Here is a 26,771-nt window from a genome sequence, read left to right on the forward strand (position 1 = left end):
TTGCATCAGCTGCCTAGCAGGATTAATGTTTTAGTCCTTATAGTCTCCCAAGCAAATGATATAGGGCCCAATAAACCATAGTGGTTTGTTACATAATACATACTTTCAAATTTTAGGTACATATTTAGGTTTTGGTGAGGAGGATTGATAAATTGGCTGATTACTAGATGTAACAGAGTAGTGATAGCAAAATAATCCAACTTCTATCACTTCTTCCTTCCATCATAGGCCTTTCTGAAATTCAGGTGTGTGATCAAACCTGCAGAAAGAGGCAGCTACATTTTCTTTTAATGGCAGCTCTTTGGGAAGTGCCAGTCCTTGCACTGCAGTAGACTAGATGCAGCAAAGAAATCAAGGCCAACCTCTGGAAAAGATACATATATAGCCTTTATATAAATATAAAGCAGCCTGCATTTACCAAGCCATAACCTATCATACCATTACCTACCAAAACACAGTTTACCTATGCTGGTTACCAAAGTTGTTAGAGATCAATTATTACAGAAAACAAATAAAGACAAATCAGACAGTATAATAACTAAATCTGAGAATTTCAGTCTTGGTTTGCTTTGCTTTTTTTGGGAGGATGCTGTTTTAAAAATGGCTGTATATTAACACATGTGGAGGCACACATGCTTTTCTCTTTTGGAAGCTTTTAGATGATAACCTCAAGATCCTTAGTCAAAGAATGTTGCTTTGTGATCCTAGATCAGCAAACCCTCGTGGTTTGCAGCAGATGAGCTTCTGATTGTCTGAGGAATTATTATGGGCTGGTGGATGCAACTCCAGCATTAAATTAGGTATGAAGTAGGTCTGAACTCTTCCCTAGCGTGCTATCCCATGGTCTGTGTCTTTCCCAAGACGCACAGGGCCAATCTCTAAAAAAAAGAATTTTACTTGTGGCTTATTTCTGCCTTCTTCTGGATCTGAGCTCAAGGAGAGAAGAGCTGGGTGGGGAGGGGAGGGGTCTCCAATAAACTGTGCCACTGTTCTGGGAACCCCACAGTTATTAACAAATAAAAAGGACAGTTCTTCTGAGCTGTGTCTGTTGGTTGCATTTGATTGGAAGACCAGGTCAATGTGCTGAAACAATTTAAATTTCAATAATATAATAACATTTCATGTTTTATAATGCTTATACTGCCTATAAGGCAATTTTTTTTTGGATGGAAAGCTGTTTTACGGACAACATAGTCTATGTTTCATGGTTCTTCTATCTGTAACTGCTTAAAAGTTGTTCTAATACATAAAAGAGTAATTGTAGATATTAGTGTAGATATCCAAGTTCTAAATAATAAAAACCTGTGTTCAAGTGCAATACGTTGCTCTTAATTGAGGAAGTGCTCTTCATTTAAAGACTCCTGGATTCCTGACACCTGACAAGGGCAAACTTTCTGCACAATATATTTTCTACATGTTTTGAAGGCCTTCTTCCGTATACAGGTGACTTCACATTGCTCCTATAGGCAGACCAACACATGCATGGAGGTTTGTAGATCTGATCTGAAACAGCACAGCTGGCACTACTCCACTGCCTTGAGAAGAGCTACTTTGGTTTACATGTGGTGAGACGCTGGCTCCGAGCATCCAGCGTGGTTCATGTGATTAGTCTAAGATGAAAATGTAGATTTTATTGGCTTACAAGAGTAGGAAGGATGTATCTCCTAGAGGGTGTGTCTGAACAGTTACATTTCGTAGATGCTGTGTACTGTTTTTGCAAAGACAGATAAATGCTTTGCTAGTAACAATCCTGTCTCACTCCATCTAATTACCTGGAAGAAAAGCTGTTGAAAACAAATTTGCTCATTGCTGTATGTCAGAGTATCAACACAAACCTCAACCTTTCCTGGGAATACAGCAGTCTTGTAATCACTTGTTGCTTCTCTTACTGATTGTGTCCCAATATCAGTAAATAAATATCTTAACAACCATGAGCTGATTTATAGGTAAATGAGTCAGATTTTGCACAGCCTCTTTCCCTGCCCTTGTGCCCTTAATTCAAGCAATATACCACTCTGCAAATAGATCCTTTGACTTCACACCACCATTATGGATGTGTCAGGTCAGCATCGGAAGCTAAGCTAATTTACATGCTGCTATACAAAAGGCAGCATGTGAATTACTTGTAAACTTATTTTATCTAAGCTGTAATTAACACAAATCAGCTGGTTTTGTTTTAGGTGATAGGAAAATAAGGGATATTCACTGTTTTGGGGAATGTAAATTCTGGACTTTTGCTTTTCTGCTGTTGCCTGGGGCTGGGTAGTGGCATGGGTGATGGATCTGTTTCAGTGCTGTGAGAGTGGCCACCTAATACAGGCCAGGAGACCATGCCCTACAAGCTGCTAGCTGTACCCTAGCTACTGTGTTGTGGGTCTCACAGGGAGTTCTATTTCTTTCACTGCTGCTAAAGAAACACAAAGGCTCTGAAGTACCTGTTCTCTGGCCACCTGTCTTCCTGGAGTCCAGGGCTCCAGCTGGGCAAGATGTCCTTCTGGAGAGCTTCCCAGCTCAACTCAGAAAACAACAGCTTGAGATTGAGCTTTTTGTCTCCTTTCCACCCCATTCATTCCTTCCAGACAGGCTGGAAGGAGGGCAAAATCTGCAGAGGATGGTGCTGAGCAGACAGTTTTAGAGGTAAAGAATTCTTATGTGCCTGCATATTGACAAGTATCAGGTAAAGTAATTGTGACTTGACAATTAACTCTACATAATGCAGGGAAGGAAGACTTCTGGCATGGGGAATGATGTCCACTCACCTGACATAATCTTGAAAGGGAGCAGGATAACAGCTGGACATCATTCCTTTTGTGAGAAGAAAAAGGAAAATGGTCAACTCTGCAAGAAGGCGCCAGGGTAGAAACCTAATCAGAACTATTTGAACACAGTGATTAGGGACAGCAAAATGTTTAATTTCTCTTTTTATTACAGCTGACAGAATTAATTCCTACAGGAAGAGCAGGGTTGAAGCATGGGTGCAGTCAATGAGCTATGCCTCTGAAAATCTGGGCTAGTACCTTCAGACTCTGAGAGGCTCTGACTTGCTCATGCTCTCTGTCCCTCTCACACACATCCAGTACTGATTGTCAGCATTCCTATTCACTGTTCAGTCTCTTTGGCTTCATCTTTTCTCTTGTACAACTGCCATTTTTACTTCCAGTGAGTTGCAACTATTAGATCAGAGGACAGGCAGTCGGTGTATAGGCAGTAGAGATGCCAGGCATAAATCAGAGCATTTACATTCCAGTAAGTACCACATCCCTAATCCATGTTCATGCAACACATACTGCATGTGCAACTTCTACAGCACTGCAGAAATATTTGGCTCTCCTTGTATTATGTTGCAGAGGCAGCTTTCCTTCTGGCATGATCTCATGTTCTGTGCCTTGGAAAAAGAGTGTGTGTAGGGCAGGACAGCTGACTGGGAGCCCAGAGAGGAGAACTCTACAAATTTGACTAAACTAGCTCTGAAGGATGAACAGTGAAAGCTGGCAGTTAATTTTTGGTGACTTGTATAGCACATACTAAAAGCTAAGGTAATATACAAAGCACAGGACAGACTTTCCCATACAATTAATTTACTTCTATTAACTGATTTAATGGTTGAATTGTCACAGGGAAGTCTAAAACAACCTAGGTAAATATAATTGAATCTAATTGAATCCCCTTGTTGGCTTCTGCAGTTTTATTTTTTAATATTGTCATTTCAGGTATAGATTTCATCTATCAGAAGGAGTATAGGAATGAAGCAACCATTTGACTAAGTTTTACATCAGATGTACAGCAAGCAGAAAATTTAAGAACCAGATTTGTGATTTAAGAGATTAAGGAAACACTCGTTTTATTAAAAAAACCTTCTGTGATGTAAATTCCTATATTCAGTTTTTTATCATCCTTATTATTGTGAATGGCATGGTGAAGTCATATAAGGAGTGTTTCCTGGAATTTTACACTCAGCTATATAATGTATATATACACATTTGGCATGCCCAAAACATTAATTATATTGTTTTAAGTAAACTCTATATTTTGGGAGGGAGAATTTAACCTGAGTAAAGTAGCCATTAAATTAATTTCTGTAATTTAGAAAATGCTTCTTTCATGAAACTCTGTTGCAAAAGAGAAGTGTATGCAAAAGAGAAGTGTGAATTAAGTTATGGCAAGCTGGTTGCAAAAACAATTAGCAGTCTATATTCCTCCCAAAAGAAGAAAAAATACAGGACATAAATAATCAAATTTTGAAACATAGATTACAGGCTGAAAATTTTAATCTCTATTCAGTGAAAAGAAGATAGCCAGTGTTTATCATCAGTTTATGTTAATTTTCTGTCTGCATAACTATCCTTCCATTCGATGGCTCTCAACTTGTGTTCAAACCAGGCAGCTTCCTTCAAAATGAAGGAAGTAAAGGACATGGGTAATATGTTCTCCAAGGGGAAACTGGCATCTTGAACAGTCAGGAATAGTTTTGAAAGTGGCAGGAGTCTGTAGAACACATATAAAACACGAGTCATGTGAGAGGCTTTAGGAAATTTACTAAACAACTGCTGAGATGAAGACAGTAGTGAAACTGGTGGAGTGGAAGCTGTTATTCTTACTAGATAAGGACTAAGGACTAATGTTACATCTGTCTGTAGTCAAGGGAAGAAGGAAGACCTGGGAAGAGGAGCTGTAACAAGTAAGGCTCACCTCAGCCCTGGAAAGATCAGGGAGCATAATCTTGGGGATCAGTTCCAATTACAGGTAGACAGAAAGATAAACCAAGGGTAAATCCTTGACAAACCTGACTGCAGTCTGTGAGGAAATGACTGCATTTGCTAATGGGAGGAGCAGGTTAGATGGAGTATTCATTGACTTTACTGAAGATTTTGACATGTCAGAAGCAAATGAGAAAAGTAGATCTCTCAGAGCTGGCAGATGATGTAACACGCACCTATGGTCACAAACTGGAGATCCAGACTGGACATTACAAAAACATTGAAGAGGATGTCTGGGAAGGCAGGGGAGTCTAAATCCCTGGATGCCTACAGGACTTGACCAAAGTCACAGCTGACCTATCAGCCAGCATTGCTTCCAGAAAGAGGCTGGAGTTGATGGAGTTGATGGCCCTCCCAGGCCTCTTTTATGCAATGTTTCTGTGATTGTGTACTTGCCAGTGATCTTCAAGCAAAGCCAGCAGTGAACTACTCTGAGCATGACACCTTGATTACTTCATGTAGCTTAGTGCAGACACCTGTCGGGACCCTCCTTCAGACTTAGTCTTTGCTATTGCAATTGTGACATTCCTGGCTCAACTTCAACAGCCCTTTGTGTGGGTGTAAGGACTGCTGCAGTTCCCTGTGTTGGACTGCAATGGGAATCACATGCCAGGTAAGACAAGAAAGGAACTTAAGGCTCCCTCTCCCCTCTAACGATTTATTACCTGCAGCATCAAATGGAGAGTGGGTTTCCTCAAGCCATCTGCATCATCGAGTCACTGCCCCCTCCCCTTGTGCAGGTTTGCAGGGGAGGGCAAGGCTGGGTGGGGCACTGATCCCTGCCCAGCTCCTTGCAGCCGTGTCCCTGTGCCATCCCCAGCACACAGCACCCAGCACATCGTGTGTGCCACTGCTCACAGCCCCCACAGCCACGAGGGAACCCCGGCACTGAGCAACACTGAGCACCCAGATGTGTTTCCTACGTTGTTTGGGCAACATCATTCCCTTGATGGGGGAAAGCTGTGAAGCAACAATGCAGCAAACAGGAAATGATTCACCAGTTTTCTGCACACATCTCAGGCAATATTTGTACTGCAACAAATACACCATTTAATATTGCCCTACAAAGTGCTTATAAAATTAACAACAAAGAAACACCATTTTTTGTTTTTAACTTTGAAGAGCTATAAATGTCTATTTTAGACTGCCCAGATATTGCCTGCACTGAGTTGTTTACTGCAACACAGTGTCTTATTCTTCGCTGACTAACTTTCCTTACAGCGACTGCCAAGCACAAATTAGGTCAACCTAAGCGGCAGTATGAAATGCAATTAGCCAAAAACTTCTCTTAATTAGTGCTGTTATTCAGGGTGGGGAGAGCTTAGTTCACAGTGAATTGGCATAGAGCACTTTGATAGAGAGAGACTCTTTCTAAAGAAAGGTGGATCTAACGCTGGATTTCTGCCCAATATATTTTGAAATTTTGATTGCAATCTTTTATGACCAGAGTGAGGACTCTAATTTGTGCCTGTAGGGTGCTCTGCATAGCACTACTATACTGCAATAAAACAACAAATAACAAACCAATCTTATGAACAACACTCTCTTACAACTAGAATCAGCGATTCTAGGTCTTCAGGCACTCGGTGTCAGAGCCTCAGAAGTGTTGGTGAAAGACTCTTTCCCTCCTGCCTGAAGCACCAAAAGTGCATTGCTGCCTCTGCACAGCAGCTCCTGGACTGCCTGTCCAGGGCCTGGCATCCTTCACACTGTGGCTGTGTCCCTGGGCTCAGTTCAGGAGCTCACCTTGCAGGGGATACAAAAGACAGAGCAGTATGGCTTCCAGAGACCAACCCCCACTGGTCTGTATGTGATTTATGAGCATCTTAACTCTCAGACACACCTGGGACTAAAGGGGTGATTAAGTTAGTTTGATACCTCTGAACATAGTAAATCCACAAGAAAGTTGTGCTAGCCCTCACCCAAGGGCTACCTCCACCTCACTCTCTGGATGAAGAGATTTCTACTTTTTGTCACCGAACAACTTCCACATTCTCTCACCTCTCCTCTGCAGCCAGTATAAGACACTGACCAATTTTGCTTCAATAAAAGGAAAAAAACTAGCCAAGGCTTTCATTTCTGCTACTTGCTTAGTTTTCACCCTTACAATCCATCTCTCATCTGAAGTGAATACAATTATTTGCATTTTTTCCATGTACAAATTCTGTGTGTACTAGTGCAGGACAAGTTACTGATTAATAATTTTGATTAATATACAATATACTGATGAGAATCTCCCAGAGCAAAAGGCTAAATATAGTAAGTGAGCATAGACTGTAATAAAAATAATACAAGTGCCAATATAGAAAAATATGCTTGGGAACACCCAACTAAGCTCCAAAAATCAATAATTTTTTCACTGACTTTGCATGAATCAACTTATTTCTGAAAGCAGTCTAGCTACATTCAGGCAGTATTGGGCTCAAGGTAATAAAGCTTTGGGAGAGGCATGATAATAGAATAATGTATGCAAATTAAAATCCCACTGGCTGAATTCATTACAGTGCAGAACCCCAGCAGAACCCCACATCTGTACATAAGTGAAGTCCTTTCTTTAGTTTTAAAATATTGTCTAAATGTGTAAACTTTGTGCTGATCAATGACACAGAGGTTTTGGGCACTATCATCAAGAAAGTTGCATTTTAGCTGAAAAATTCACATTGCTTTAAGGATAAAGCACTCATCCTCCATTGAAATATCAACATCTGGACAGTACAGCAAGACTCAGAGTTTGCTGCAGTTCTTACCTTGGCCTGACTTATTGAGAAAAAGGTTTATCATATGTCCTTGGAGTTGGACTACATTCATCATATTCTTTCAAAAGCTTAGAAAGTGCATATTTTAATACATAGTATAGAAGAGCAAAGCAAATCTGGTTATAAAATGGTAACATCAGTGAAGGATTAAAAGTTTTATTCAAGTTCATTACCTAGATAATGACTTATTTAGACTTATTTCAGTTTTATATTTGACAGCCGTGGCCACTAGGAGCTTGTCACAAAAAGTAACATTGTGTGCACATTTTAAAACTACCATCACTTGAGTTTATCAATGACTACTGTATATCCAGTTATCAAGAATTAATGTGGGCAACTTAGAATTAGATATATTAATTCATATTTAATAAGCAGATTTAAAAGGCCTGATCTTCAGATGAAGAAAAAAATATGAATTCAAAATATCTCCCAGACCCCTCTTCAGGCAGGAAACAGCAGGAAATTGCCTCCTGGATTTTCAGCATTCAGTCATAGGTGAAAAAGGAGGATCAGAAAGGAATGGGATCTTACTGGGCAGTTTGGCCTGAAGCATCTTTATGCCCTGGTAATGAGTTCAGTTCTGTTAATGGAAATTGAAAGACTTACAGTGACTTGAACAGTGATTAAAACTCAGGCATCAGGAAGAAATAGTGAAACTATGTTCTGAGAACTTAAAAAGTATAGGTAAAGGATCTCACCAAAAAAGCCAAAGTTAATAACTAATTTTCAGTGACCTCACAGTAACTTGCTTTCTAAGAGTCTGGAAACCTGTAAAAAAGGTTGATTAATTCTGCAAGACCTAGTGGGCATTCTATATTTAGTTTAGTGAAAAATATTTTACAGAAAATACTACATAGTTGTGCAAAAATAGGCTGTTCTGTGAATGCTAACATTAAATATGAATCCTTGTTTCCAATTTAAACATTTTTTCATTTCATTGTTAAGACATAAATGCATCAAAATAGATGTTAATTGGTACTTCTGCAGTTTTACTCCTGACTTTATTAGATTATGTTGGCATGTTACTTAGGAACAGGGATTAATAGTGAGCATGGGAGTGCTGGATTAACAGTTGGATTTTATGTTCTTTAGGGTGTTTTCCAACCTAAATGATTCTATGATTCTACCTTTGTCTTTACAGAAATGCCTGCTAAAACAGATCTGACATCTAACATAAAACACCTAACTGACCACGAGTGAATGTTTCACACAGAAACAAACCAATTTCTACTTTGGTCACTGGCTGTGAAGTAGTTTTGTGCTCACAGTATATACATTTTCCCTTTTATGTAAATCTACCTATCATTTGCATCATCTCTGATAGTGCTGTTAAAGCAAAATATATCATATGCTTAGAAACACAGAGTACCTTGCTTAAGTTGACAGCCTTTTTATATTAGTTTAAAAATCAAACCTTCCTCAAACTAAGGATTAGCTCCACAGTAATGATCAGTTTTGTAATATGTGAGACGTGTAAAATCTAATAACTAAAGTCTGCCTAAACAAAAGAAAGTATTTGAAAAGATTAGTGGATTATTGAAGGCTCACACAGTCTGATGCCACTTTTTATGCTTCTTGGACAGCTTTTAGCATGTCTCAGCTGCTGCCAGTCAACGCGTGCTCTTTGAGCATGGAAAATAAAGCAGGAGTTTATAGGAGAGCTGTGCTGATGCTTTGAATGAGATGGCTCTTTGGTGAGCTGGAGACATAAAAGGCTTTCCTTTTTCATCAGAACGATTTTCTGCAAAACCTGGGAGAGGTCCCGTGCTTCAGTTAAAACAAACCTGGTTAATTCATATCATCCCCATTCAGCTACTGACTGCATCAGGCTTAATCAGCAGATGCTGATGCACTCACAGATTCTTGTCAGGCACTGCACATGAGCTCTTCATTCAGACCTGCCTTAGAAGCTGCTTCCAGAGGGACAAGGGGCTCCCTGGGGCTGGCAGCTCACAGCAGCACAGATAGTGCTGCTCAGGTGCATGCCCTCAGCCAGAAAAAGGGAAGAGTCAGTGTTAGGCTAGCAAACACATGCACCAAATGATCTCTCATGACTACAAAATTCATCACCTTTGGTATTTTGTACTGAAGACCAGTAGAATTGCAGTAGTCCTGCCTTATGATGTGTGGATAGTTTTACTAGCACTGCAGCTTCAATAGCCTGATTTTATATACTTGGAGGAGTGCTTCTAAGTGATGGCAACTGTCTACTTGGTGTGACATCATCACCCACAGCACACTCAGATGCTGAGTTTTGATAGTTTTGACAACAGGCTTTAAAGCTTGAAGTAAAATGATACACTCTGCCCTGCATGATTCACCTGCCTAATCAGTTTTGGGAATTATCTATGGGAATGTTGTGACTATTCAAAAACTATTGTCCTTAAACTTGAACTCTTCTTTGAAACAGGTTTCTGAGGACTAGTGGTACACACTTTGCAGGAGTCAATTTTTCACAGGGCAGATATCTAACTTGTAAACATTTCAGTGCATAATAAAAACCCTTGTCATCTCATGTGTGATATCGCTAATGGACAAAATGCTGAGACTGGTGTAATCCCACAGAGACAGATTTGGATGTGTTTTCCTAGTCTTTCCTAGTCCTAGAAAGACATTTTCCTGTCTTTCTGTATTCTGTGTACTACTGTAGGTAGCTGACATGCAGGTAAGTTGCCATTAATTTGTCTTGAAACTTCAGGGTCTCAGTGTGTTGCACAGGACCTGCAGAATGCTTGCAGAAATCCTATGCAGTTAATCTAAATCTAAAACCACTACTGTTGCAATTTCAGTTTCAGCTACTGTCCTGCAATCCACTGTTGCATCTGGTGATTGTGGGACTATTCTACTTTATTTCTACGCATGAGCAATTTGTCAAACATGAGATTTATTTAAATATTGCTTAAAGTTTATTTTAAGTATTGCTTTCGATATGATTATTTATTAAGTTCAGAAAAGAAATACAGCCACTTCTGCCAATACAAGAATGGACAAGTTGTAAGATAGCCTGCTCTGATGCTATCAAGTTCCTGCAAACTTTGAGTGATTGCCAGCTTTCATGCCTTCTGTATGCTGCTTTGAAAAATTAACTTCTGAAAACCTGTTTTGTTAGGTTGTCACAATATTTTTGAATCTTGATTTCAATGTCAATTTTAAAATTTTGTCCATCTGTGTCTCACAGATGACTGAGGCTGTGGGCAGGTTTCTTTCCTTGTGCCTATTGCTGTGGGACACTGGAGTCTGCCATGGGTACTGTTGCACAGTCTTTCAGGTGTGCAGTGAATGAAAGAATTTCTGATACACCTATCCAGTCTACACTGTTCAAAACAATGAGGCATTCACAGTTATGCTTTTCATCTCCCTGCTCCAAAGTTCAGTAAGAGGAAACAGTGCCATTAATTTCTAATGCCATACACTCTAATTATATTGGCCAGCTAATTACTGATTAGATAGAAAGTAGTCCCTATTAGACACATGAAGGTAAATGCTCCTCAGTGTAAGTGTGTGCTCTGTTATCACTATCTTTACTGTCTCTTCTTTGTAAAGCATTTACTTGGAGCACTGAGAAGGACAAGACATCATTAACTATAATGCAATATTGGCCTTTCTTGTTCTGAAATGTTTGAGAAAAATGTATGGGGATGGGCACTACCTTGATCGTGGAACATGAGGACTCCTCTCTTCCAGGGAGCATCTTCAAGCACCGTTGAAGGGGCCACCACTTCCCCTGGACTGTAACTGTGGTCTCATGGACCCTGATGAGGAGCAGCCCAAGGTTTTGGTGAGCCACATGCACACCAGACAGCATTCACTCTTCTCGTGGTCCCACAGAAGCTGCAGCTGCAAGGACACATAAAGCAAAAGAGAGCCAGTCACTCCTCCTGGCATGGCACTGCACCAGCTCAGTGCTCAGTTCCGGTGGATTTTCCATGGATGCAGCTTTCTGCTGCAGCAGACGTTGGCCAAGCTGGCTGCTCAGGGAGGTGGCTGCTTCAGCACAATCCCTGCAGGTGCACTGAGGTGTGTTTATGCCCAGGCAGCCAGGATCAGAGGAGATGTGGGAACAGGGGCAAATGTTATCATTCCCAGAAGAAAACTGGTCTGTAACTCCAAATGGAAAAGACTCAGTCCCTATCTGAATGCTATGAACTTTGCACTTTTTTCACTTTTTTTTTAATATGTGTGTGTGTGTGTGTAAGTGGGAAATACCTACAATTTTTTCTATTAAAAGTTTAATTTGTTGAAATACAATTATCCATCAGAGGTAATAAATAAGGAATATGTCCATAACAGTCTTCTTTAAAACTGCATAAACCCAAATAAAATATTCCTTGTGGTATTAGTAGGCTAATGCAATATTCTATAAAGGTGATATTCATAAAAGGATATTCTATACTGTGTAGTCTTGGTGTTGGAAATTAGCCCAAGGCAACTCTGGCTACACTAATTGTTCCTTACCCTTTGTGCTCCCTGACTTCTGCAAGATACTGATGGTCAATAAATAATCATGCTCCCTTAAGCAGAAAAGTATCTGCTGTTAAGTAATGTTCTTTGATTTCTGATGATAATGTAGGAATAAGTCCTTTAGCAGGCAAAACTCTGTCTGAAGTAAAAATTTTCATTTCCTGGACTTGAATTACATAATGAAGTCATTAATCATAGACTTCCATTGAAGGGAGTCAAACCTAGTTTGCTCAGAAGCCACCTACAAAGCATAAGGTGTGATTAAAACAATATATTGTGAAATAAGGAGAGACTAAAACAGTGTCTTCTGAAAAGTCTTTGATTCTTTCCTTTTTCAACTACAAACAATACCAATTACAGGAGGGGCAGAGAAGTAAAATAGTAGCAGTTACCCTAATTATCTGCAGTCTCTGTTTTGTGTTGGATGGATGCTTTAGGTGTGCTTGCTATCTGTTTGATTTCACTAATGGTACTTCATAAATTATATGCAAATAAAGAATGCAGATGGGAATGATTTCAGACTAAGTATGAGAATTTTATTGCTGACTATCAAAGGCCTTCTAAAATGCTAATTTTTTAGACACAGTCCTTTGATCACTACAGATAGTGAATTAAATCAAATAAAACTCTGACATTGTTCTTGTGATTCTAAATGGGAAGTGAACAGTAGTCTGCCAAATTTTAATTGTTCATTTGGGCTATACTATTATCACTTTGCAAATCTCAAAGCCTGGTATTAGAGAATATCCTTCTTAAGAAGAATAATATATTTCTGGAGACATGCCTGAATATCACTGGCTTGAGAGCACAAGTATTCCTCACTTCTGAGAACTGAATTAATACTTCCTCTGCAGCAAATTGCTGTGCTGAGTGTATTGTAGGTTTGCATAAGGCAAGATTGGACAGAATATTTATAGGTTAGCTGGAATGTGGGGTGATGTGAACTGCCACACTCCTCTGACAGGCTGATGGCAAGGCTCAGCACCGTTCCCCAGCTTTCACAGAGCTCTGCAGGCTGCACAAGTGAGGCCACCACAACATGCCACCCACCATCCCACTAAGCCATGGCCACTCTGGGCCTTGCAAAAGCCTCCTTTTGACACTCAGATCATGTAGCCAGCCAAATTATGGTTTACCTGAAAAAAAGTGAAACAATTAGGAGGGAAAGGAAACACCCTTGTTGTCTTCTGCCTAACAATCCTCCAATGGGGGAGCTGTAACTTAGCTCCAAAGTGTGAAGAAGCCTCTTCGATTGGATACTAGGGGAAAAAAATATGCCCTGGAGGAAAAACATTGCAAGAAAGAACATCACTTTTTTTCCATCCCTTTTCTTAGACTCAGGTCATGCATGTTTATATTTCTCAGGTGTTTATTCTACAGTAAAACTCAAACAATTATGAGATGCTGCTTGTAGATTCCCTTCTAATATAGACTTTCAGGTATGAATCAAAATACTGAGGCGAAAATGCTCATTCATTTCATAAATATTAGGATTTTTTAAAACATCCTTTTGTATTTATCTCTGATAAAACACTTCTGTGAGCATTTTTATGTGGCTCTCTCCTGTCCTTTTCATACCTCAATTATAAGTTTCTAACCTCCTTTAGATGGTTTAAGAAGGAATAAAATCTTTGCAAATACATGAACTTGTGCAGTGCTGACTCTACATCTGTACACCAGCTCTTCATGCAACAAAGGGAAATTTCTCAAAATGACCCAGAGAGGGACTGATTGTGAAGGAAGTACCTCCATTATCTTCAGGGATGAAGTTCCTTCAGGAAGGAAGAGCCACTTCAATGCTCTGGAGAAGAGGTTCTCTCTGTGCTGAGAGTGGCTTCCCCACCCTCCTGGCACCCAGGCAGGCATGTGCCTCACCAGGCAGGAATCTCTGTCCTCAGGTATGGTCCCGCCTTAGGCGGGGGCAGGGAGCAGAGGAGGGGGAGCAGTGCCCCGCAGAGGCACCCATCCCTCAGAGAGGCAACAGCCAGTGCTGGGAGGAGGGGCCAAATGGGAGAGGCAGGAAAACTTCAGAGGGTAGAAGTTATGTCGAGAAGGTGTGGAGACACCTGAGGAAAAGACTTGGGCATGGCTTTATTACTATTTATTAGCTCAAGAGCAAAGAGCAAATGCTCTTTTGTGCCTCTTTTCTTATTTCAATGTTAAAGAACAACAATAAGACAAATTAATCTTTAACAAAAAATACTTACTCCTGCTTTTCCTGGGAACTCTGTCAAAATAATGGTGGTGGTGGCTGGGTGTCCCCTGAGCAGGTACAAAGAGGGAGGCACAAGTCTTTCCTCACCAACCCTAGGGATACAGCCAGAATGCCCTTTTGACATAGTGCTTGCCAGGCAATGTGCTAAGAAGAAGCACTCCACTTTCCTGGACCCTGTGTGTTTGCAAGAGTTCAGATCATGCCAGATAAGCACAAGAGGAACTGGTATTTCATAGAATCACAGGATGGTTTGGGAACCGTTGGTTTGGAAGTGGCCTTAAAGGTCATCTAGCAAGTCTCCTGCTGTGTGCAGGGAACCTTCCACCAGACCAGGTTACTCAGAGCCCCGTCCAGTCCAGTGTTGAACATCTCCAGGGATGGAGAACCCACAAACTCTCTGGGCAATATTTTACTTCAAAATGAAACTGTAAAGCCTTTGCAGAGCTTTTAATTACAGAACAAAAGTTGCAGTCTTTTTGTCAGAAGTGGGCTCTAAACAATTTTCACAATGTGAGTGGCACAAAGCTCGCACCCTCAGAGTCCCCCTGAGGTTCTGCTTCTCTGCACACACCATTGCAGGATTTCTCTGTCAGAGATTTTGTAGTCTTCAACCTGGTGAGGAGATTTTCATTTCTTTAAATACACTGGCAAATTTTATAGTCAGAATAGGTAGGAAGCTTAAAGTAAGGTTGGGAAAATCCTTCTTTTGTGTGCAAAATATTATTCTGCCACATACATATATGCTGATATGCATATCCAGCTGTGGGATGGTTCATTATTCCATTGAGCCAGGACAGCATGTGGACCATGGTCTATTACTATTCTGACACAACATTAAGCATTAATTTGTTAACTGGCAGTGATGGAAGTGAATGTAGTTTCTTGAAAGGCTGACTGCTTGGCATTCATACTTCATCAGCAGACAAGGGTGGTGGGGCTGATACAACAGAGGAGGATCCCTTTACTACGTTTGGATGTGTGCCATGGAAGGCACCCACATACCAGCAGGGAAGTACCAGTGCTTGCCCTGGGGCAAACTAGGAAGAAAGTGCTCCAGGGAGAGCAGAATCCATGCCATTGCAAGTATGTGCAATAGAAAGATCTGGTGAGAATATGGCTGAACATGGGATTACGTGTTTCTCTCTTAAATATCTACATGAATAAAGATGTAATCTGCATTAGAATGGGGAAACGAGATAGATAATCAGATTATAATTTTCAAATTAATAGTATTTGATTTCATGCACTGTGCCTTTTACTTTCTGCACTGTATTTTATTTAGTTAGTGTTTAACACCTCCTGTAATAGACTGGGCATCTCTTTTGCACAAACACAAACTCACAAATTTCCTGCTTGGGCTCTGGGCCATTTTTTTCTCCTGTATATTTTCTATTGCCTTCTCCAGGAAGCATACACATGCAAAAGACACTATTTGGTCTGTAACAGGCATATAATTGATGAGAGGTATGATGAAAATTCATTAAAATTTAGATCTGAGATAATGCTGGAGTGTATATAGTTACTATCCACGGTGAATTTAAAAGCATGAAGGCAAGGATTATCTGGGTTTATTGCAATTGCACTGCTGGCATGTTAATCATATTGCATGAATGATGGTGTAAAGAGTGCATAGCATCAGCAAGCACATAACCTGTGCTGGAAAGTAAATAATGGCATGGAAAGAGCCAAAAACCAGCAGGTTTCACCATGGACATTGTCCTTCTCACATAGTAACAGTCCCTCAACTTGGCTGAAGTGTAGCTCAACCTTATTATAAAAATATATAATCTTAATTGGAAGCAAATTTCTGTCTCCTCTTTTATTCTACTGACAAAAATAGCTTTCTAAAAGTCCATTACTCCTTTAACCATAGTCTATAAATGCTTTTAATTACATCACCTTTCATGGTATGACATTAAAAAAATTACAAACACTAAGCCATGGCTAAAAGCCATTTTTCCCTGTTACTGTTTATGGATGGTGCCCCACACGCATGACCAGAGCTGGGCAGAAATATGGAAATACATCTGAACTCTCTTGAACAATGTAAATGTCTTTCCTTCCTTTGTAGATCAGGTTTAAACTGGGTATAATCAGGTTATCTATGAGAAAATAATTATAAGAACCATCTGCATATGGCAATTTGGAGGAAGTAAAATACTAAAGTTGCTTGCCTTACATATTTTTGACAGTAAGACCACTCTTAGTCTAATTAATGATAAGGAAGTATATAATGGGAATAATTTCTCCTAGTCACAACCATCCTAAAACTAAAAAAACAATTTATGAAAAATATCAAAATCATCCCTTCCAAGTAATATCCAGCAGGAATATTTTTGAGATTTCCCTTCTGCAATAGCTCTTTTTTATATAGCACTGGTTTTTGTGTTTATAAAATGGGCACAATTTTGATTTAATTTTTTATTCAGAAGTGGTCTTGGAAGCAATTTTCAAGCAGCTGTATTTCTGTGGATTATTCCCTCGGTGGTGTTCATGACATACGGAATTACTAAATGTCACAAATCATCCTGGGACACCACGTGTTGTACAGTGCAGATCCGTTTTGCCAAGTCCAGGTTTTTCTTTCTTAACTTTAGGATTTGGGAACAATCCCAAAGGTAATAGGGAAGTTTGAGAACCTTCTCTTAAATATGCCTCTTGGCTGGCTCCCTTTCCTGTTTCCTTGGCCTCTCCAGGGACACATAATCAGTGCTACTCAGGCAGTCCTTATGCAGTTACCTACAGGCCTTCTCAACTTCCTATATTTCAGAATAAAAAACAAAATAAAAAATTGAGCAGATTGTTTTGAAAACTAGTCTTTTCTTTTAATTCACTAAGTCTAGCTGCTTTACAGTGCTGGTTAATGAAGCTGCACAGGACTGCTCCCAGCTCTCCCACACCTGCAATGTGAGGGGTTATAAATCAAATGCAGTACTTTGCCTTGTTTTGCTTCTAACCAGGTCAACCTCCCCCCAGACAAAATTCCAGAAAGCAAAGAACCAGAACAATTGGTTGCTGCACATAATGTATCTCTATGTACATATATGTAATGATTCTAATGTATCTCTGTCTATCTCATCTGTAATGATTGTCATTACATAAAGAATTTCATAATAATCACTAAAAGCTGGACTTCTTATTCAGGGATTTCACAACTGCAGATAAATGAGGTATCTCAGTTTGTCTGCACTTGGATGCTCCTTTCAGCTATTTACCTTTTCTTATGATTTTGGTACAAAAAGGGTTGGCTTTTTTCCATATCTCTTCATTTACTAAACCAAACTCAGGCCAAAAGGCATTGATGAATTCAGTACAAGATTTGGATTGATTTATTGTTTATAGTTAAGAGGCAGAATGAAAGCTGAGTTCCAGCAACAGCTACATGTTTACATGAATTTGCATCTAGCAAATTGAATCTGCCTATTTAAAAAATCACCTCTCTTGAATTTTATGGACTCAAAACTGATTTGCCAATAATCATATTTTAGTTATGAATGTGTATTATAAATAAAAGAAGAACCTTCATTCTTTCTGTTTCTGGAGATGTTTGGATTTCAAAATCTCACCTCTGTTGCTTTTGCAGCTGAAATAAGCACCCTCTGCCTGGATGTCAGATGATGTCCTCACTCCCATCCTGCCTTTCATACTTTGTCCCCATGAATATTGTGCAATGCCAATCTTGAAAAGAATCAGCTTTGCTTTGAATGGAGCAGAAAGCCTTTTGGAAAGTAGTGTGTGGTCAGGCAGTGAAAGTGTTGTTACATGATGTATGCCAAGAACATGAATCAAAGACATTTAGGCCTTTTGCTAACTTATTAAACACCTCCTAAGCAAGGTTTTGGGCTTTGATCTTTCAGCCTTAGAGGCCTTTTACCACTGTTTACTCTAATTATATCAAACCTCACTGGAGCCAGCCAGAGTCCCCACACACTGATCATCATAAAGTGAAAGCACTGTTTTAATCCCACACTTATTCCTACATGTGGGCACGTGTGACAGGTGTACTTGTCACATCCTTCTAAACACCCCAGAGCAGGATCTCCCCACTTCCCAGCTTCTCCTCCTCAGTGCAGGAGTCTTGTCAGCACCATCACTGTGAATGCCGTGGTCACAGTTCTGGATATGTAGAAGTGTTACAGAATAAAAATGTATTTAAAAACAAATACATAAAATTTAATAGAGGATGAGAGCCTCAGTCCAATACTACCAGATGAGCATCCTTCTGATGGCAGCCTGAGCTGAGGTCTGCTGAGATGCACGTGACATCTCCTGAGGAAATTGTGAACAGGGATTTTGTGTGGTCCCTGCAGAAGGACTCTATTCCTTCAGAGCTTCTCTTGTGCTGTCAAACAACTCTGTAAGGAAAGGGATTATCTCCCTGGTGCTGTGTTGCCAAATTATGTTCAGATCTAACGAGAAAGCCATGAGGAGAGAAAGTCTGAGGTGCTGGGGTGCAGGACTGGGAAGGATATCCTACACAGCCCAGGGAGATGAAGCAGGCTCAGGCAGATACAGCTTTGGTTTGGAAGAGAGTTATTGTTATCCAGTGGAAAGGGCATTAGATATTGTCAGGAGCTGGATTACACATCCTCTGTACTGCTGCCAAGTGCTGCTGCTGGCTTACTGTGTATTTCCTTGGTCATCCCTCACACTGCTGTTTCCCATCCCCAAGTCTGACAATCTGATCTGGCTCTTAGAGCTCTGCTGAAGCCCTGACTGCCCTTGCACAGAGCACTCCTGACCCCAGCCTGTGCTTTCACAGCAAACAAAGGTGATTCGTGCCCTTCTGAAGGTTTGAATTCACCTGTGGTAGATTTGGACATTTGCAATGCCTTTTCTTTACTGTTTTAAATCAATTTCTATTCTAGGGATAGAAGTGTTTATCAAATAAGGACTGAGAGCAAAACAGAAAAAGTAATAAATTTTCCGTATTTTTTGCTCATGGTGGAATTCACAGCCATCAGAGAAGTGAGCACAATAATGAACAGATGTATTTAAATTTATTTTTGTAAAAGATTTTGAAGCTTTTAAGTAATTTTGCTGACACTATGAAGTAAGGAAATCTTCACTGATTCAGGAATTTTTTTAAAGGTCTTAAGCAATCAATAAGTTGAACTGAGCTGATGAGTCTGTTACATTCATAATATTGTTCATGGACACAGAGGAAGCATACCTTATACAAGTAAATAAAAAAAATTGTTAGTATAGTGGAAAATGTATCAATCTAATTCTAGAGTTGTTATTAATCTAGGACTAATTGTTGCTGAAATAGAGTGATAATTCTTTGAGACAAAGTCTCAGTTATAGTAATACGGTCCATCTCTTCTCTCAGGCAACCAGCAGGAGGACAGGACGACACCACCTAAAGCTGCACCAGGGGAAGTTTAGGTTGGACATTTAGGAAGAAGTTCTTCACAGAAGGGTGACTGGGCTTTGGAATGGTTTGCCCAGGGAAGTGGTGGAGTCACCATCCCTGAGGTGTTCAAGGACAGGCTGGATGTGGCATTCAGTGCCATGCTGGGCTGACCTGGTGGTGTTGGATCACAGGTTGGACCCGATGATCTCAAAGGTCTTTTCTGACCTCATCATTTCTGTGATTCTGTAATACAGCTGAAATCAGAACATATGCAGCTCTTAGTAGACATCCTTTTTCTCAGGGTAGTGGTCACCCTTGCACCTCACCTCTGAGTCCTGAAGTCAGAAACTTTGGGCTATGAAGAGGGTGGCACAGTAAGTCATCAGCCTCTGAAGTGCCTCTTTGGGAGGAAGATTGTATTTATGCATTTAGTTTGTTCTTCCTCCTTCTAGGATTCACCTGAGGTACTTTTGTTAGTTTGCTAACACACTTGCTTTTATTTTTCTTCTTTGGTCTACACTATCCCATTGCATCATAATTTAATATATTTGATGCCTTCTACCTAGGTGAATTACTGTTTCTTTGTTCTGCTTTCCCTAAATACAGTTTAGTGCATCTCCACATTTTATCATCCCACATCTGTCTTTGTACTTTCCCGTGTCTCTGATTCTCAGGCCCTCTGCTACTGTATCAGACCTGCTTCTCTCCATCATTGTATTAGAGTTGTCAATTAATATTTTATTCTACAGGAAACAACTTCTTATCATGGCTACCAATACAAAACTGAGATTATACCATGCAATGAGAAACAAATAAATTATCTGTAGATACCAGGTTAGTTAGAAAAATTGCTGCAACAGCCAAACTCAGTAAAGGCAGATGAGGGAAACAGCAACCTGACAAGGCTCAGCCTCAAGGCTGTGCAAACTCACTGCAAATGTGATGGTCTGGCTGTAGCAATGATGTGGCCACATTATGGAGTTACAGGGCTACCAAGGCCCCAAACTCTTCTACCCACAGGCAGTCAAGCTGTCCATCTCACTGCAAGATGAGCAAGCTGTGCTTCTCATGCACTTGTTTAGGTCAGAAGGCACCTCTGGACATCATCTGGTCCAAAATCCAGCTCAAAGCAAGGCCAGCTTAGGTGGCCTTCAAAAGACAGCTATGGCTCTGCTCTTCAGGGCTGTTCCTAACAGTGGCTTTTCTCACCAATTAAAATCCAGAGTGTGATAGTGTTGTGGTTTAACCCCAGCTAAGCACCACACGGTCACTCACACCCATCTCCCCTTCCCTGGCCAGACAGGGGAAGAAAAAGGAAGGATGAAAGTGAGAAAACTTGTGGGTTGATATAAAACCAGTCTAATAATTAATAAAAAGACTTGTAATAATAATTCATAGTAAAAACCCCCAATATTAATAAATGGGGGGGGCAGCAGAGCAAAGTGGGAGGATAATAAAAAGTAAAACCCAAGAAAGATGAGATGAAACTTGAAACATACATTGGAGGTGAAACTCCAGCCAAAACCAGCAAGAGATGCCTTAAGGTAAAGAAACCAGAGTCAATGGGCTTAATTTTCTATATGAAATAAAATAAACACCTCAAGCATCCCAAAACTATCACTCTCAAAACAGGTCCAACTGAATAATAATGACTTTAAAATAATCAATTTCAACTTTAAAAATCAACTTTCTTTATGCTGTATGGTTGGTCTAACATTATTTTAGTAGAGCAAGATGGAGAAATACGAGCCTGGGCAAGGCATTGCTGGCACACCTTTCTAACTCAAGCTCTTCCAGCAAACTTGCCCATCAATTACAAGGCCATATCTCTGATGACACTGCACATACTCCTGTGCAGAGCAGGAATTCCTTGTGACATGGGGGGTTCCCAGAAGCTGGAGTGTGTCTGCCTGGGTGAAATGTGGAGCCCAGCAGCCTCGGGGAAAGCAGGATGGGGGAAGTGAACAAGGATGAGGATTTTTGCTCCCTGGGGCCCTTGGTGAGCAGGGAAGAAATCCGTCAGTGAAAGGTGCTCTATGTCCAGGATCACCAAAAGCAGCTGTATTTATATGCTTATTTTAGAAGTACATGTTTTTAAGGTATTTGCTCAATGTGTCAGTCTACTCAGATGGAAATAATCAGCAGGGGGAGTGGTATTTTATTTAAACAGTCTCCTTGGTTATATTGCATGGGGATTTATATGCTTAAGTAAGTCATAGAGGGGTTACTTGAGTGAACCAGCAGTGGCTGGTGCCAGAGCTGAGAAAGAGCAGAGACATCCTGCAACCCTGCAGATTGGGCTGACACCAGGCCAGTGTGCCCTTCTCACTGTCCCCAGGAGAGTACTCTGTATTTCTAAAAGGAATGTAAGTTCAATGTGGCAAAAGTAAGATAAAGTTCAAAGGCTGTGAGCTGTGGTGGAGCAAATACGGAAATAGGAAATATATAAGAGAGGGTGCCAAGAGGATGGAGCCAGGCTTTTGTCACTGGTGCCAAGCAGAGAACAAGAGGCAATGGGCAGAAACTGATGCACAGGAAGTTCTGCTTGAATATGAGGAAGAATTTCTTTACTGTGGGGGTGACCATGCACTGGAACAGTCACTGGAGATATTCAAGAACCATCTGGACACAATCCTGTGCCATGTGCTCTGGGATGATCCTGGCTGAGCAGGGAGCTTGGACCAGATAACTCCCTGTGGTCTCTTCCAACCTGAACCATTCTGTCATTCTGTGAAATTAATTTCCAAGCAGCAATAGCAATTAATCATGGAAAGGACTTAGATGCCATGAGCTCTCCATGTCTCATTTCTAAATAAAATTCTCTGCTAAAAAACATAGAATGATTTGGAAAAGAAATCATTCAGGCAAGGCTTTGACCCATCTTGTTTACAATGTAAAATGAAAATTTTCCTGATAAACAATCTATAAATTGATCTACATATTTCCCTCTAGTGGCAAAGTGACATAGTCACTGTTTGATCTCGGGTTGGTAATTAATCTGATGGTGTTTTGATTTGTGGCAGTTTTTCTTGTAATTTATACCCTTAACTTAAATTACAATGTTCTGGATTACTGTTTGTAGTATTCCAGGAAGTGAAACTACTGCTTTTCTCATTACTTTTTTTTGTTGTTGTTGTTTTTTTTTTGTTTTATTTGATTTGGTTTGGTTTATTTATTTTTCTTTTTTTAGGTAAAACATCTTCACCTAAAACGTATTCACTTATTGTCCCTAATGACCTTCTTGAATTTTCCTATTTCAGATTTCCTGTAAGAAAAACAGTAATGAATAAATGTTAGCTATCAGCTCTATGAATCTCAGCCTAAATCAAGTATGTAGACAAAGTCCTGATTGATTGGTAATGCTGACTTTTTCATTATCCCAAATAAATTTAATCTTTCTTCTTAACGAAATTCTTTGTTGTTGCATCCTTAAATGACCTGTTAGTAAACAACTGTATGTTTGCCTATATAAACAAGTTTTTAGTAAGTGAGGTATTAGCCATAGATATTTGTTTCTCAGCTTGCTCCTTAGCCAGTTTATTCTGTTGCTCAGTACCCTGCACTAGAGATGACTGACCAAAATGTTGATAATAGACCAGATGATGTTCCACCATGCAGTCATGTCCTGCCTTTAAGAATTTGAGATTTTTGTTGAAAAGTATGTTGATATTCTAATATTTTTCCCCAAAGCCTTATCATTCCAACACTTTTTTTTTTTTTTCTGAGGCAAATAACTACATTGATGTATCTTCTAAATACTTTTGCTTACTTTTGACTGGGTCAGAATATGACTAAGTGATTATGGTTACTTGTGGCTGTACCACTGGACTGTGGATATGGGCTGAAAAAGTGTGGACTGAATTGAAGGGAAGCAAGAGTATGTAATGAGATTCAAACTAAGAGAACCATGAGTTCATTTGACTGGTTTGGATTGAGACAGAGATGGATGATGATGTTGAGGGGAGTATAGAAAGATGCAGCTGGGCAATATTAGCTCAGTGGGAGGGAGCTATGGGCCTCCTCCTTTCCAGGCTTGGGTCCAGATTTGTAAAAACTGTTTTGTTTCATTCCCACCATTTCTTCTACACGTATTTCTGAAAGCTTTTCCTTTATAGTTGGAAGTGGTGATATATATCACACATTTGACTTGCAAAGTAATTATCCCCTTCTTTATGCTTGCCTTGCAGGGCTCCTCCAAGAACAAGCTCAGCCATATCTGCTGATGATCTATTTGAGGAAAACCTTTCCCAGTCCCACCCTTCTGGGTGTTGATAGGGCAGCAAATTAAAAATTCAAAGCCTCTGGCACAGGGGTGGCTGTTTCAGATACAGCAGAAACTGAAGACACCTCCTCCTATCTTTCTTTGATGTTAATCAGTTATCAAGACACTGGCAGGTTCCAGCACTCTGTCTAAACCAATGATGTCATTCCTACAAGCAGGCTTGAAGCCCTTGGCAAACCAGCTCTGTTTGTTTCTGCAGTCCTTAAGAGCTCTGTTATTGCTATTCCTGATTGAAATTCAAGGCCTTTGGAAATTCAGTTGATGTTCAATCCAAACTCAGAGCCCTGAAACCCTCCTTTCCTGGACACCTATTGGAGCAGGACCTGAGCATATTTCCTGTGCTTGCCTAAACAGCACAGGCAGCCTCTGAGTGACCAGGAACATTTTCTGGAGGGTCACTTTGTCCTTGCTAAGCCATAAAATCTCTGTAAGAGATTATACAACAAAATGTGACTGTAGTTGAAATACCAAGAACAAGTAGGATTAGTGGGTCAAGAATCTCTCACTTTTCTCCCTTTTCTTCTCTCACAAAATGTTCATACGTTACACAGAAGTCCTAAAGCCACTTGCATCTACTCTCCATGTGAAGGAGCTTCTCACTTCATGCCTTATCCAGTGCCACATAACTTTTTTCAGGCATATGATTTTATAAATTAACATTTATCACCCAATTCATGATCTCTATTGCACAGTACCTTACCATGACCACAGAGATTGAAATTAAGAAAACCATGTCTAATTAATACTTGCTCAGAGACCCCCCCTGCACTTCAGTGATTCCTTCTATGCAGCTTTTTTTCATATGAGCTATCAGTTTTACACCCAAGGTAGTGGGAGTGTGCTAACATTCCTCTCTCAGGGCACAGTCACAGGAATTCCAAGGGTGCTTACTGCTCAGAAATGGTAGGCATGGCAGAGGCTTACACACAAGACCAAGGTGAAAATGTTGGAAAAATGTTTCCACAAGTAAATGGAAAACTCAACATAGCTATAAATAGGGAGAGCTATTATTTAAGCTTCCACATACAGGAATTTTCTGCTTTAAGGAGGAACTTTGGTATGAAAATTCTCTAGAGTCAATAACTATAGTGACCCAAAAAATCTAATTTATGTTTGCCAAGTGACCAAAGCCAGTAGTTTGCTGTCTAAAGGGTGTTGGAAAGGACTCCAAAAAAGAACAAAACATCCTTTAAAATCTAATAAATATAAGGAGATAAATAATGTCAGCTTATCAAAGACGGTATGGGCAATCCCATCTCTATGGGGAGAGGATGTTTTTCACAGTAGTCACTACTAAACCTAGCAGTAAAATCTGGTGATGTAAGACTGAAGCTAGAAAAATTGCTATTGGAAATGAGGCACAACATTTTAATTGCAAAGTTAATTAAAAGATGGAGGATCTCACTGTGGACTGGGGCGGATTCTTCACCACCTGAAGTTTTATATCAAGACTGAACATCTTGGAAACAATTTCATTATTTCCTCTTGAGATTACTGGACCTTATACAGGAATCACTTGCAAAAACTCCATGTTCTGTGTTTTGTCAGAGGTGTCAACATGGTCCCTTTTGACTTTGACACCTGTGAGAAAAATCAGAGCCATTTTCCTTCTCTGTAACAAGAAGGCATTCCATGACACATCAGAGATTATGAATGGAGAAATGCGAAAAACCTAACCCAAGAAGAAACACATGACTTACCTATGAAAGGAAATGTCAGTCTTACCATTGCTGTCAATCTGTCACTGGAGCACACAAGATCAAGAGCTGTGTTTATACAGCATCTAGCTCAGAAGGAAGCCAGTCTCTAACAGGATAGGTACTCTGATAGAAAACGAAGAAGGCTCTGAAAGTCTGAACAGAGGAAAACATGCTCCTTGGGATTACTGCTGAAGTACAGCTGCAGAGGAGGCTCTTGAGGCCTCCATTCTCCAGGAAAGGGCAGGCTGGGTGGTATTTCTCAAATGCATGGGGACAATTAACGTGTGTAACACCGACTGACTGCTGACTTTTCCCATTAAATTGTATATAACCGACTGATACTTTCATTGTTTGTCATTGGAAGCTTATTCATTTCTGCAGAAACAGGATTTGGCTCTTCAAATGGAAACCTAAGTTTGATCCTGTTTTCTCTGCCGCTCCTACAAGAGTAAGGCTGTAGGCTCAGTAGAAAGATAAAAAAAGTCAGAATCTGTTCCCATGCTTTAGGTTCAGTTCTGAAAGAAGTAAAAGCTGTACCATTTTCTGGGATGGGACAAAGACTGGGAAAGCAACCTCCTCCAAAACAAACAATGCAATTACAATGGCAGAAGAAAGCAGGTGAATAAAGCAAACTGGATCCACCAAATGAAAACACAATGGTGCTGTAACATTGCCTTCCTCCACTGATCTCACCCAGTCCAGTGTTCACATAAATCAGGCAGGGTGTGCCTGAGAGGCATTAGCTCACTGAATACATCTGACCCGGGTCAGAGACTGTGTGATAAACTGGAGCATGGCTCCAGGCACTCGCCTTGGGACTGAGCAGCAATCTGCAGAGATATGCCCTGCTGAAATGCATCCAGATGATCTGGTTCATCAGGTCAAAATGATCCCAGCTTCCCAACCCACCCTGTGTTCCACCTGGCTAATCCATAAGCAAGGTTTACCATTCCTGCAGGCTCCTGGTGGCATGGGGCTGAGGTAAGCTGAGCTGCTGGGCAGCTCTCTCACAGGCACACACTCCACTTCACACCAGGCAGCAAAGTACACACACGTGGCATTTTCAGAAAACCTGCTCCCTAAGTCAACAGGAGAATCCCCACTGATGTCAGCAGACACAGGTGGAGATCACTGCTCAGTGCTTTTATGCTCATTCACCCATCCCGGTAGGTGACAGAGCAGCACACCCCTGCACAGACACATTCATTGGTGTGACACTGTGTGGGACAGTGACACAGAGATCA

At 40.4% G+C, this 26,771-nt stretch overlaps 1 long non-coding RNA gene across 1 annotated transcript in view; it reads right to left on the reverse strand.

Moving 5' to 3' along the window:
- The window catches only part of LOC130252267 (uncharacterized), a 62,112-nt gene that overhangs the window by 22,359 nt on the left and 12,982 nt on the right, over positions 1–26,771 (reverse strand). The window lies entirely within an intron of this gene.

The sequence above is a fragment of the Oenanthe melanoleuca genome, chromosome 4, assembly GCF_029582105.1.
Source record: "Oenanthe melanoleuca isolate GR-GAL-2019-014 chromosome 4, OMel1.0, whole genome shotgun sequence".
Taxonomy (NCBI): Eukaryota; Metazoa; Chordata; class Aves; order Passeriformes; family Muscicapidae; genus Oenanthe; species Oenanthe melanoleuca.